The sequence below is a fragment of the Ictidomys tridecemlineatus genome, chromosome 5 (assembly GCF_052094955.1).
Source record: "Ictidomys tridecemlineatus isolate mIctTri1 chromosome 5, mIctTri1.hap1, whole genome shotgun sequence".
Classification (NCBI taxonomy): Eukaryota; Metazoa; Chordata; class Mammalia; order Rodentia; family Sciuridae; genus Ictidomys; species Ictidomys tridecemlineatus.
In genome coordinates, this window is record NC_135481.1 from 114,308,076 (window position 1) to 114,316,740 (window position 8,665).

The window sequence follows — 8,665 nt, forward strand, 5'->3', positions numbered from 1 at the left end:
CTTTCAGACATGGCGGAAGGCAAATTGCCAGTGGGCGGATAGAATTCCCCGGGGCCTTTCAGATAAGGAGCTCCTGATGCAATATGGCAGAGGGCAAGTTACCAGTGGGCAGATAACAAGTTGTTTTGAGAATTTTCTAATTGGTCCTCCAGCCTTCCATGATCGTGGACAGCTCATGCCACCCATGAATCTTATGCAGGGTGGACATGTGTGCACCGTAGGTGATGACCTGACCTTTACTATGATTGGCCCCGGGAGCTTCCTGCTTTAAGATAACTGAATCTCACTTTCTATATAAGCTAGCACCAGCTTGCAGTAAAGTACTTCATCTTTGTCACTGCTATCTGTGTGTGTGCATTTTAATCTCCAACGATGATTCTTGGCTTTTCAATAAGCACCTGGGTCTTTTTGCTTCACTGAGGCCTAGCCCCAGTGTGACATAGACAATGGGCCACAATGGCCCCCAGAAGGAACTTTTGATTTTCAAATCCTCACTGATTTGGACAATTTCTGTCTCTGGACAATATCTGTCTCTGGACAGGAACATGGGCAGAATCCCTTATAGGCTTTTTGGGATATTCACTCCCGTCCTCCCCTCTGCTCCACCTGTTCTACTGCTCCAGTTTTCCGTGCTAGGGAGAATCCAAAACCCCTTTCCAATTTCCACATCTCCTTTCTCATTTTCAGATCCATCCTGGCTGCTCTCAGCCTCGCCTTTCATCTGCCCTGTCCCTACCCAGGCCAATCCTCTATCTCATCCCTTCCCACATCTGCACCCTCCCCTTCCCCTCCCCTCCCCCTCCTCCTGCTACCACAGCTCCTCCTCCCCTGTTGCAGAACCCTCCTACATCCCTCTCCCCCTGCTCTCCCTCCTCCTCTCCTGCAGTCATTACTCCTCCACCCACCTCTTCTACTGGTACAAGCCTTCCCCCTCCCTCTCAATGGATCCCTCCCCCCACTCACTGGTCTCTTCTCCTATCAGTGCCAACACCTGGTCCCACCAGGTCCTCTTCAATCAAGCTGAGGAGGGCCCTCAGACCCCTATCTAAGATCTGGTGAAAATGGCCTCTAAAGTCTGTAATGCCCGGGAGGGATTGGCTGAACCAGCCAGGCAGGCTCCATTGCAGACAAAGGTAACACTGCAAACCCAGGCCTCGGCTGTGGCCCTGAGGCCCATGGCTCCAGTAAGAGTTTCACAGGGGGAGCCAGCATCCCTCTCTAATAGGGGATGGTTCAAATGTGGATGAGAAGGTCACTGGGCTCTCCAATGCCCAAACCCACGCCCCCCTCCAGGCTGAGCCCCACCTGTAAGCAGACAGGACATTAGAAGAGGACTGCTCCCTGGCTGGCCCTTCCTTGGCGTCTCCACATGGGGCATGACCAGCAGAAGGTTCCTTCTCTTGAACTATTGGGGTTCACAGAAGACTGAAGAAGCCCAGACTCAAGGACCCCCTTAACCCTTGCTGAGCCTAGGATAATGCTCCAGGTAGGGGGTAACTCCATAACCTTCCTTATGGATACGGGGGCTACCTGTTCTGACTTGCTTTCTCACTCTGGGCCTCTGTCTCCTTCTCAGGTCTTGGTTATGAGGATTGATGGCAAACTCTCCTTCCCAAACCCAACAGCTAAGCTGGCCTATGCCCTGGAGGGAGATCCATTCACACACTCTTTTTTGGTCATTCCATTATGTGTGATTCCAGTTCTAGGCAGAGATGTTCTCCAATTACTAGGCAGAGCCCAGGTCTCTGAGATGCAGTCTGTTTGGTGAGGGGTTTTTGTAGAGGCTGCTGAGTGGGTGGATAATCAGGATGGAAGTATTTTGAAAATGCCAACACTCTGCACCAAGCAGCCTGCAAACTGGAGCAACAGTGTCCCTTTACCATCTCTGCCTGTTCTGGGTAGGGGGTGCAGTTTCTGTCAGTGTCTGACGTTTGGTGACTCGGAGCTGGACAAGACTTAGATCACGCCCGGTCACCTTCACCTGGCCTCCTGCATGTGTCCTCTCCTGTGGGATCATGGGGCCTATAACCACATCTCAGTCCAAGGAAGACAAAGGCCTGTAAGGTCGGTTGAAGAAGAAGACAGAGTCCAAGCGGGGCAGAGGCCAGTGTTGAAGACTGGAGGTCATGCCAGAGGCCCCACGCAACTAACTGAGGGCTTCTGACTGCCTGGAGGACATAATGTCTGAGACATGGGGACAAAGAACCCACCAAAGTCTGTGGTAACCAATGTGCAGCTACTTGGGGTCTTGGCAGTAAACTGGGCACAGCAACCTCTGCCTCCCTGGCACAGACAGCACGTGACTGGGAGAGCCCTGGGAGGAGCCTCCGGCTCTGCTGGGGTGCAGGACAGGTGGACAAGGAGCCAGGATGTGCTGGAGGACTGAGCCACCCTCCAACTACCCCCTAAGAATACCATCAAGCTACCCCCCAAGAATACCAACACCCATCTTCTTCTGCCTCTAATCTTTACTCTCTCTAACAACCCAACAGTACCTCCCATGCCATTGCCCCCAACCTACTCAATCCCTAGGTCTGGGACATCTCCAAGCCAGTCATAGCCTCCTACCACAAACCAGTTTGTATCCAGTTGACCTCAAACTAAATTTCCTTCGTGTGCCCAATTTCCCATCTCAAAACAAGGAAAGGACTAACACCCATCATAGACTGGTTGCTTGCCCAGGGACTCCTCATCCCTACAGACTCCCCCTGCAACACCCCATATTGCCAGTGCACAAACCCTCAGGAGCCTATCGCTAACTCCAGGACCTTTGCCTAATTAACGAGGTGGTTATTCCCATCCACTTGGTGGTTCCCAACCCCCACACTCTTTTTCTCATATTCTCCCTTCGACCACTCACTCTAATGTCCTGGATCTTAAAGCTGCCTTCTTTACAGAGCCCCTCCATCCTGACCCTTATTACCTCTTTGCCTTCACATGGGAAGACCCTGCATCCTTTAGGTCTCAACAGCTGACATGGACAGTCCTACTCCAAGGCTTCAGGGACAGTCCCCACCTCTTGGGAAAGCCTTGGCTCAGGATATACCTGGTTGTGACTTGGGGACAGCACTCTCCTACAGTTGGATGGAATCCTTCCCTACCTCCAGGGAAACTGCTGACACTGTCACCTCCATCCTCATTGAGCAGGTTCAGACTTCCCACCTCCATCCAGTCAGACAATGGTCCGGCCTTCACTTCTCGGGTTGTTCAGCTACTCTCCAGAGGCCTCAACATCACCTGGAGGCTCCATATCCTTGACGGACCCCGATTCTCATTAAGGTTGAGAGTGCTAACGGCAGTCTCAAGGATCATCTCACTAAACTTGCTACTGGACTCGGGCCCAATCTCCTGCTGGTGGCCCTCAACTGATTTCGGGCAACCCTTAGAGCTCCCTCAGACCTTAGCCCCTTTAAGCTACTCCATGGGCCCCTTTCTTAATCAACAGAGCTTTCCTCTAACTCCCTCTCCCCTTGTGTCCTACCTGCCCTATCTCACACTTCTACACAAACTCCTAAGAGGACACACACACTGGTGCCTTCCTCTGCCATCCTTTGCCTGAATCCCAGCGCAACCAGGAACTGAATCAGACCCTCTTCCACAGGGTGACACAGACTTACTTAGGGAACTGCATCCTCAATGGTTGGAACCTTGCTGGATGGGGACCCCATACAGTCATACTTACTATCCCAAAGGCGGCCACACTTTTGGGCCACTCCCTATGGTACCATGTCTCCTGCTTTAAAAAGCTGCCTGTTCCAAATATCCAATCCTGCACTTCCACTCAAGATTTCTCGCCAACCCTCTTCTTCTTTTAATAACGATTAATTGCTCTCAACCGTCTATCCAAACCCACAGAAGGCGCTTCTACATCCAAGAGACATGGCACCAGGATGGCACCACCCCCTCTCAGTTTATGGGTCAAAGCGATTGCCCTTCCACTGGCTGCAATTGGGTCATCACCCTTTACATTAATGGACACAACCAACCCACCTCGTCCCACCTGTGTGCAGCAGTGCTATGCTTCACAGCAGACCAACCTGAGGAGTCTGGTAAGTGCTGGCCTGATACCTATGGGGGTGACCCTTATAATTCATGGGAGACATGCTTCCTAGATGAGCCTTGTGATGAGAAGGAGCATTTGACAAATTAACTATTTGGGACTCATGGGGCCTAAAATGGGCTTCTGGTGTTGATGGTAAATTTTATTCTTGGGGTTTTGCCAAGCTCCCCTTGGCCTCTATCAGAATCTGGGGACTCATGTACAAGTGTTCCCACAAATTCACATAAACATCCAGGAGCAAGAGAAGAACTCCAACACCAGCTGGATGCAGGTGCCCATCCTAAAGCTGACCCTTTCTCGTGGATGTCCCTAACACGCCAGGACCTTCTGCTTCTCAGTTTATCCAAAGCTAGTAACATTTCAGACTGTTTACTCTGCGCAGGTTTGGATCATACTCCTCTAACTGTGATTCCCATTGACCTTCCTGGCTATTCCTCAACCCTACCCCCCTCTCCAGCCTTTGAGGAAAGATCTCTTTTTCGTAACTCAACAGGGCATTCCCCTGTTGCTACTCTTCCTCTGATTTGGGGTCCTGTGACCAGATCATTCAAATCTCTTCCACAACCTTTGCTCTCATGCAATGGTACCCTAACAAAAAATCTAGGCCTCAACGTGCCCTTCACTTTTTCTCTTCCCTCCGCCTTGGTCTCTCAAGTACCTCTGTCCAGGGAGGCTGAATTAACATGGCTTGTCACGAACCCCCTTTCCAGGGCAAGACGGGCAGTCTTTCTACCAGTAGTGCTTGGACTCTTCCTGGCCTCCTCCTTGCTGCCTCCAGACTGGGGCAGGAGGACTTGGCTCTGCAGTCACCGCTACTCAGAAGCTTGAAGATCAACTTTGGGAAGCAGTTAGGACACTGGCCACTCTCTCGCTTCCCTACAAAGGCAAATAACATCTCTTGCCCAACTTTCATTACAGAACCCTCAGCCCTAGACCTCCTGACAGCAGACAACGGAGGAACCTGTCTACTCCTGAAAGAAGGATGCTGCTACTGTACCAGTGACACTGCATTGGTGGAAAAGAATGTGGACACCCTCCGTCGTTCGGGAGAAAGGCTTAAACAGCAACAACCAAATGACCCCTGGCCAGGCTGGCTACACTCTGCCCTCATATCCTAGCTGACTCCCACTCTCACTCCTGTGTAATAATGGGCCTTCTATTGATGATTGCTCCCTGCCTCCTCAGGTTCGCCCAAGAGCGCGTGGGTGAAATGGCCAGTGACCTTCAACCAGATGCTCCTACTCCCCTACAGTCACCCCCTACTAAACTGCCAACTGAGCAATCCCTTCCCCCCAGTCCCCTTAGGCAGCAGAGAGTAGCCAGAGGAATTAGCGACTCTACATCATCTAAAAGGCCGGGAGGTTAGGTGGGTTTGAGGTAGCAAAGGGAACAAAGCACCAGGCAACCCGCAAGAGTCAGGCCCCTACAAAACTTGCTGTCAATCAGCGGGTTCTCCTGATCAATCCTGGATCAAGCTCCCCCAACCAATGCCTTGTGGGGCCCTACAGTAGGACAAGGGACTCTAAAAACCTTCCTTTTCTGTCCCAAGCCCTCCCTTTCCTATTCCAAGCCCTCCCTTTATGCCCAAAGCAGAATAAAAAATTACAGCCGGCTTAGCTTGTGAACCCCACCTTAGAACCCCTGAACCCCCTCTGTGGGACTAGAGAGTCCTGCCCGGGAGTGAATCTCAATAAAGTCTTTTTCAGCAGCTTGGAATCTGTCTCCATTTGGTTGCGGCTTCCTGGTATCAAACCGTGGCCCCAGTCCTGTTGACCACACAGGGAGATATGCTTTGGAAACTTTTCTGGTGATATTTCCAGTTATCACCAAAAAAAGGCCTGGGGGTCCTGATGGCCTTTCTTGATTTTGGTTCACATTTGTAAAACACACTTAGACACACACATGTGGAGACACACACAGGAACACATAGACACACGACAACACACTCACACTCACCAGGCCGCACAAGCACCACGAGAGGCCACATCTAATGGACTTCCGAGGCTGGGGCTGGACAGGGAAGGCCAGCCATGACCTGGGGACGGGGTGCTCTGCACAGGGGGAAGAGGGAGATTCTCTCCTCATGTTGCTAGGGAGGGCTGCAAGGCTCAGGAGGGTGACTTGTCCTCCTTCCTGCAAGACCACAGCATCCAGCCTGCTTTCAGGCCCGGGTCAGTCCCTCCCTCAGAACTGACCCCAGTCTGCCCCTCCCAGCAGTCCCTGAGCTCCCTGACCCTCTGTGTCTCTCTCTGAGCCCCAGGTTCCCACACATGAAGAAAGGATACTGCCTGCCCGGCCTCCCCTGCCGAGAGGGACCTGGGGAGTGGGGAAGAGTTATGAGCCTCAGCCCCTGTGCAGGGTCATTAGCACGGCCCTCTGCCTGCCTTGGGAGGGGCCCCATGGTGTCACATCAGCCTCCTGTACTTGGGCATGAGCAGGGTTCCAGCCCCTTTTGTGTGTCCAGAGAGGAGCCCACAGATGAGAAGCCCAGGAATCTGGGTCAGGGGCAGGGAGAAGCTTAGACCAGGTGGCTCTCAGTCAGTGCTTCCTGCTCTGGGACCCCAGGCCTCTCTCTGCTTGGAACAGACCTAGGACCCATGGCAAGTGTCCACAAGAGGGCCTGAAAGTGTCTGTGCGCCCACAGCCCAGGCCACTCCTGAGACCAAGTTGGATGCTGAATCTGCCTGTTGGCCAGGTCTGTGCACAGGTCTCTGGTCACCTGCCATCTGAGTACCCCTACCTGTGGGCTCCCTACAGGGAATTGTACCCCTCAAGGAGGTGAGGAGGCTTCCTCTCCTCCGTCCCTGCCTAGGACTTCCACACAGTGGTCCCTCTGGGAATTCCTGATGCCAAAGCACCTGTCATTGCTGTGATGCCAATAATGGCTGTGGGAGCTCCAGACATCTAGGGCCTGTATGGGCACCTTTGAGCTCCCATGACCAGCCCTCTGCTCTGCCTGGGGACAGCCAGTAGAGGGAAAGGACCAACATGGAGCACTTCAGGTTTTATTGCAGTGTGGGCATGTGGTTGTGCCCGAGGGGCTCTGGACTTCCAGTGCTGCGCCCCCTCAACACAGGTGGGTGAGTCCCACCCCCCACCCAGCTCAGGGGCCCAGGAGGCTGTCTGGGCTGGGCATGGCCAGGACACGGACTCTAGAGAAAGGGCCTTGTCACTGTGTTTTCATGGAGACACTGCAGAATGGAGATTTCTGACTTAATTTTTGATGAGGACATCCAGACACAGGCTACAAAGTCCCTTACCTTTTGTCCTATGTGACACTATAATAGCCAGAAACACTGCCCACACCCAGCGGGTCCCTCCTGGTTCCCACCAAGCTGGGGAAGTCCCCTCTGGGGATAGAAGATCTCCCAAGTAGAGTCCTGCCTCCTTTAGTGACAGGCATGTTTAGAACACAAAAGATGGGGTCAAAGGTCAGAGGCTCTGGCTTCTTCCTCCCCTTCCCTCCCCTGAACACTCAGGTGGCAGCTGGCCAGGTCCTCTCCTGTCCCCTCCCACATAATGCCAGGGCGAGGCCACATTGAGATCTGTGGGTGGCTTCCCAGGGCTGTGGTGTCAGAGGGTGGGGTGTGTCCACTCCATGAGGGCACAGGCTCTTCCTAGGAAAGCCCTGGGTGCCACCAAGCACAGGTGACAGCGATTCTCATGGTTTAGGAGGAATTACTGCTCATGAGCCCAGGGAGGGACAGAAGAGTGGGTGAGAGGTTGGAGGAACAGGGTGAGCCATGAGGTCAGGTGGCCACTCACTAGCCATGGGACGGTGACAACATAGGAGACGGGTGGCCGGTGTGAACCTCAATTTTCTCCATGGGGCTTGGAAAAGCACAGATATCTGCTGAGGGCATCACGGTGCGGCCACTAGGATTCAGGGGAGAGAAACTGAGACACCACTTCCCAAGGAGTGTCCTTGTCCCCACCTGCTCTATTCACAGGTCTGGGAGACCTGAGGCCATGTCAGACGTGACTCTAAGGCCAGCTCCAATGTGGGCTGTACTGGCAGAAATGAGGAATAGGGGCTCAGAGAGGTCTGACAAGCTCACGGAGGTCACACAGCTGCTATGTGTTAAGATCCAGGTCTTGGGACACTCACGTGTCACTTCATTCTGGGTGACTGATGACGTTCATATCATTGGAAGTGTATGTGCAGGTTGGAGGTCCCTGTGTAGAAACCTAGAGATCCTGTTTCTTCTTCAGGGAGAGTTCAGACCCATTGATAGGTGGTGCCATGTGATGGCAGAGATGTGACTGTTCAGACTGTAAAGAGGACCCTGTGTCAGGACTCCACCTAGGACGTCATGTCCACCCTCCTCCATGAGAGGTGAGGGGTGATGCTGAGATGGCCCTGGGGTGTCAGTGTGGCCACAGGAGAAGGGGACCCCGAGTCCTGGGCTCCCCGCTACTTGAGCCCAGCAGCCTTGAGGGTGGAAGGGACCAGGGCGCCCCATGACAGGGCTGCTCCAGGACAGCCTGGGCCACCCTCCAGACCTCCTGCTGTCCTGAGGACCCGGGGGACCCTGGAGGAGGGGCCAGGTGCACACACCCCAGTGAGAGCCCAGGCAGGGCAGGAGGGCTGGGGTCCCAGGGGGC

At 53.6% G+C, this 8,665-nt stretch overlaps 1 long non-coding RNA gene across 1 annotated transcript; it reads left to right on the top strand.

Moving 5' to 3' along the window:
* Nucleotides 1–3,729: 3,729 nt before the first annotated feature.
* LOC144377573 (uncharacterized) lies at nt 3,730–5,768 on the top strand. The gene is made up of 2 exons (XR_013438564.1): nt 3,730–4,049; nt 4,979–5,768. It is a non-coding gene; the product is annotated as an uncharacterized LOC144377573 (long non-coding RNA).
* Nucleotides 5,769–8,665: the final 2,897 nt, after the last annotated feature.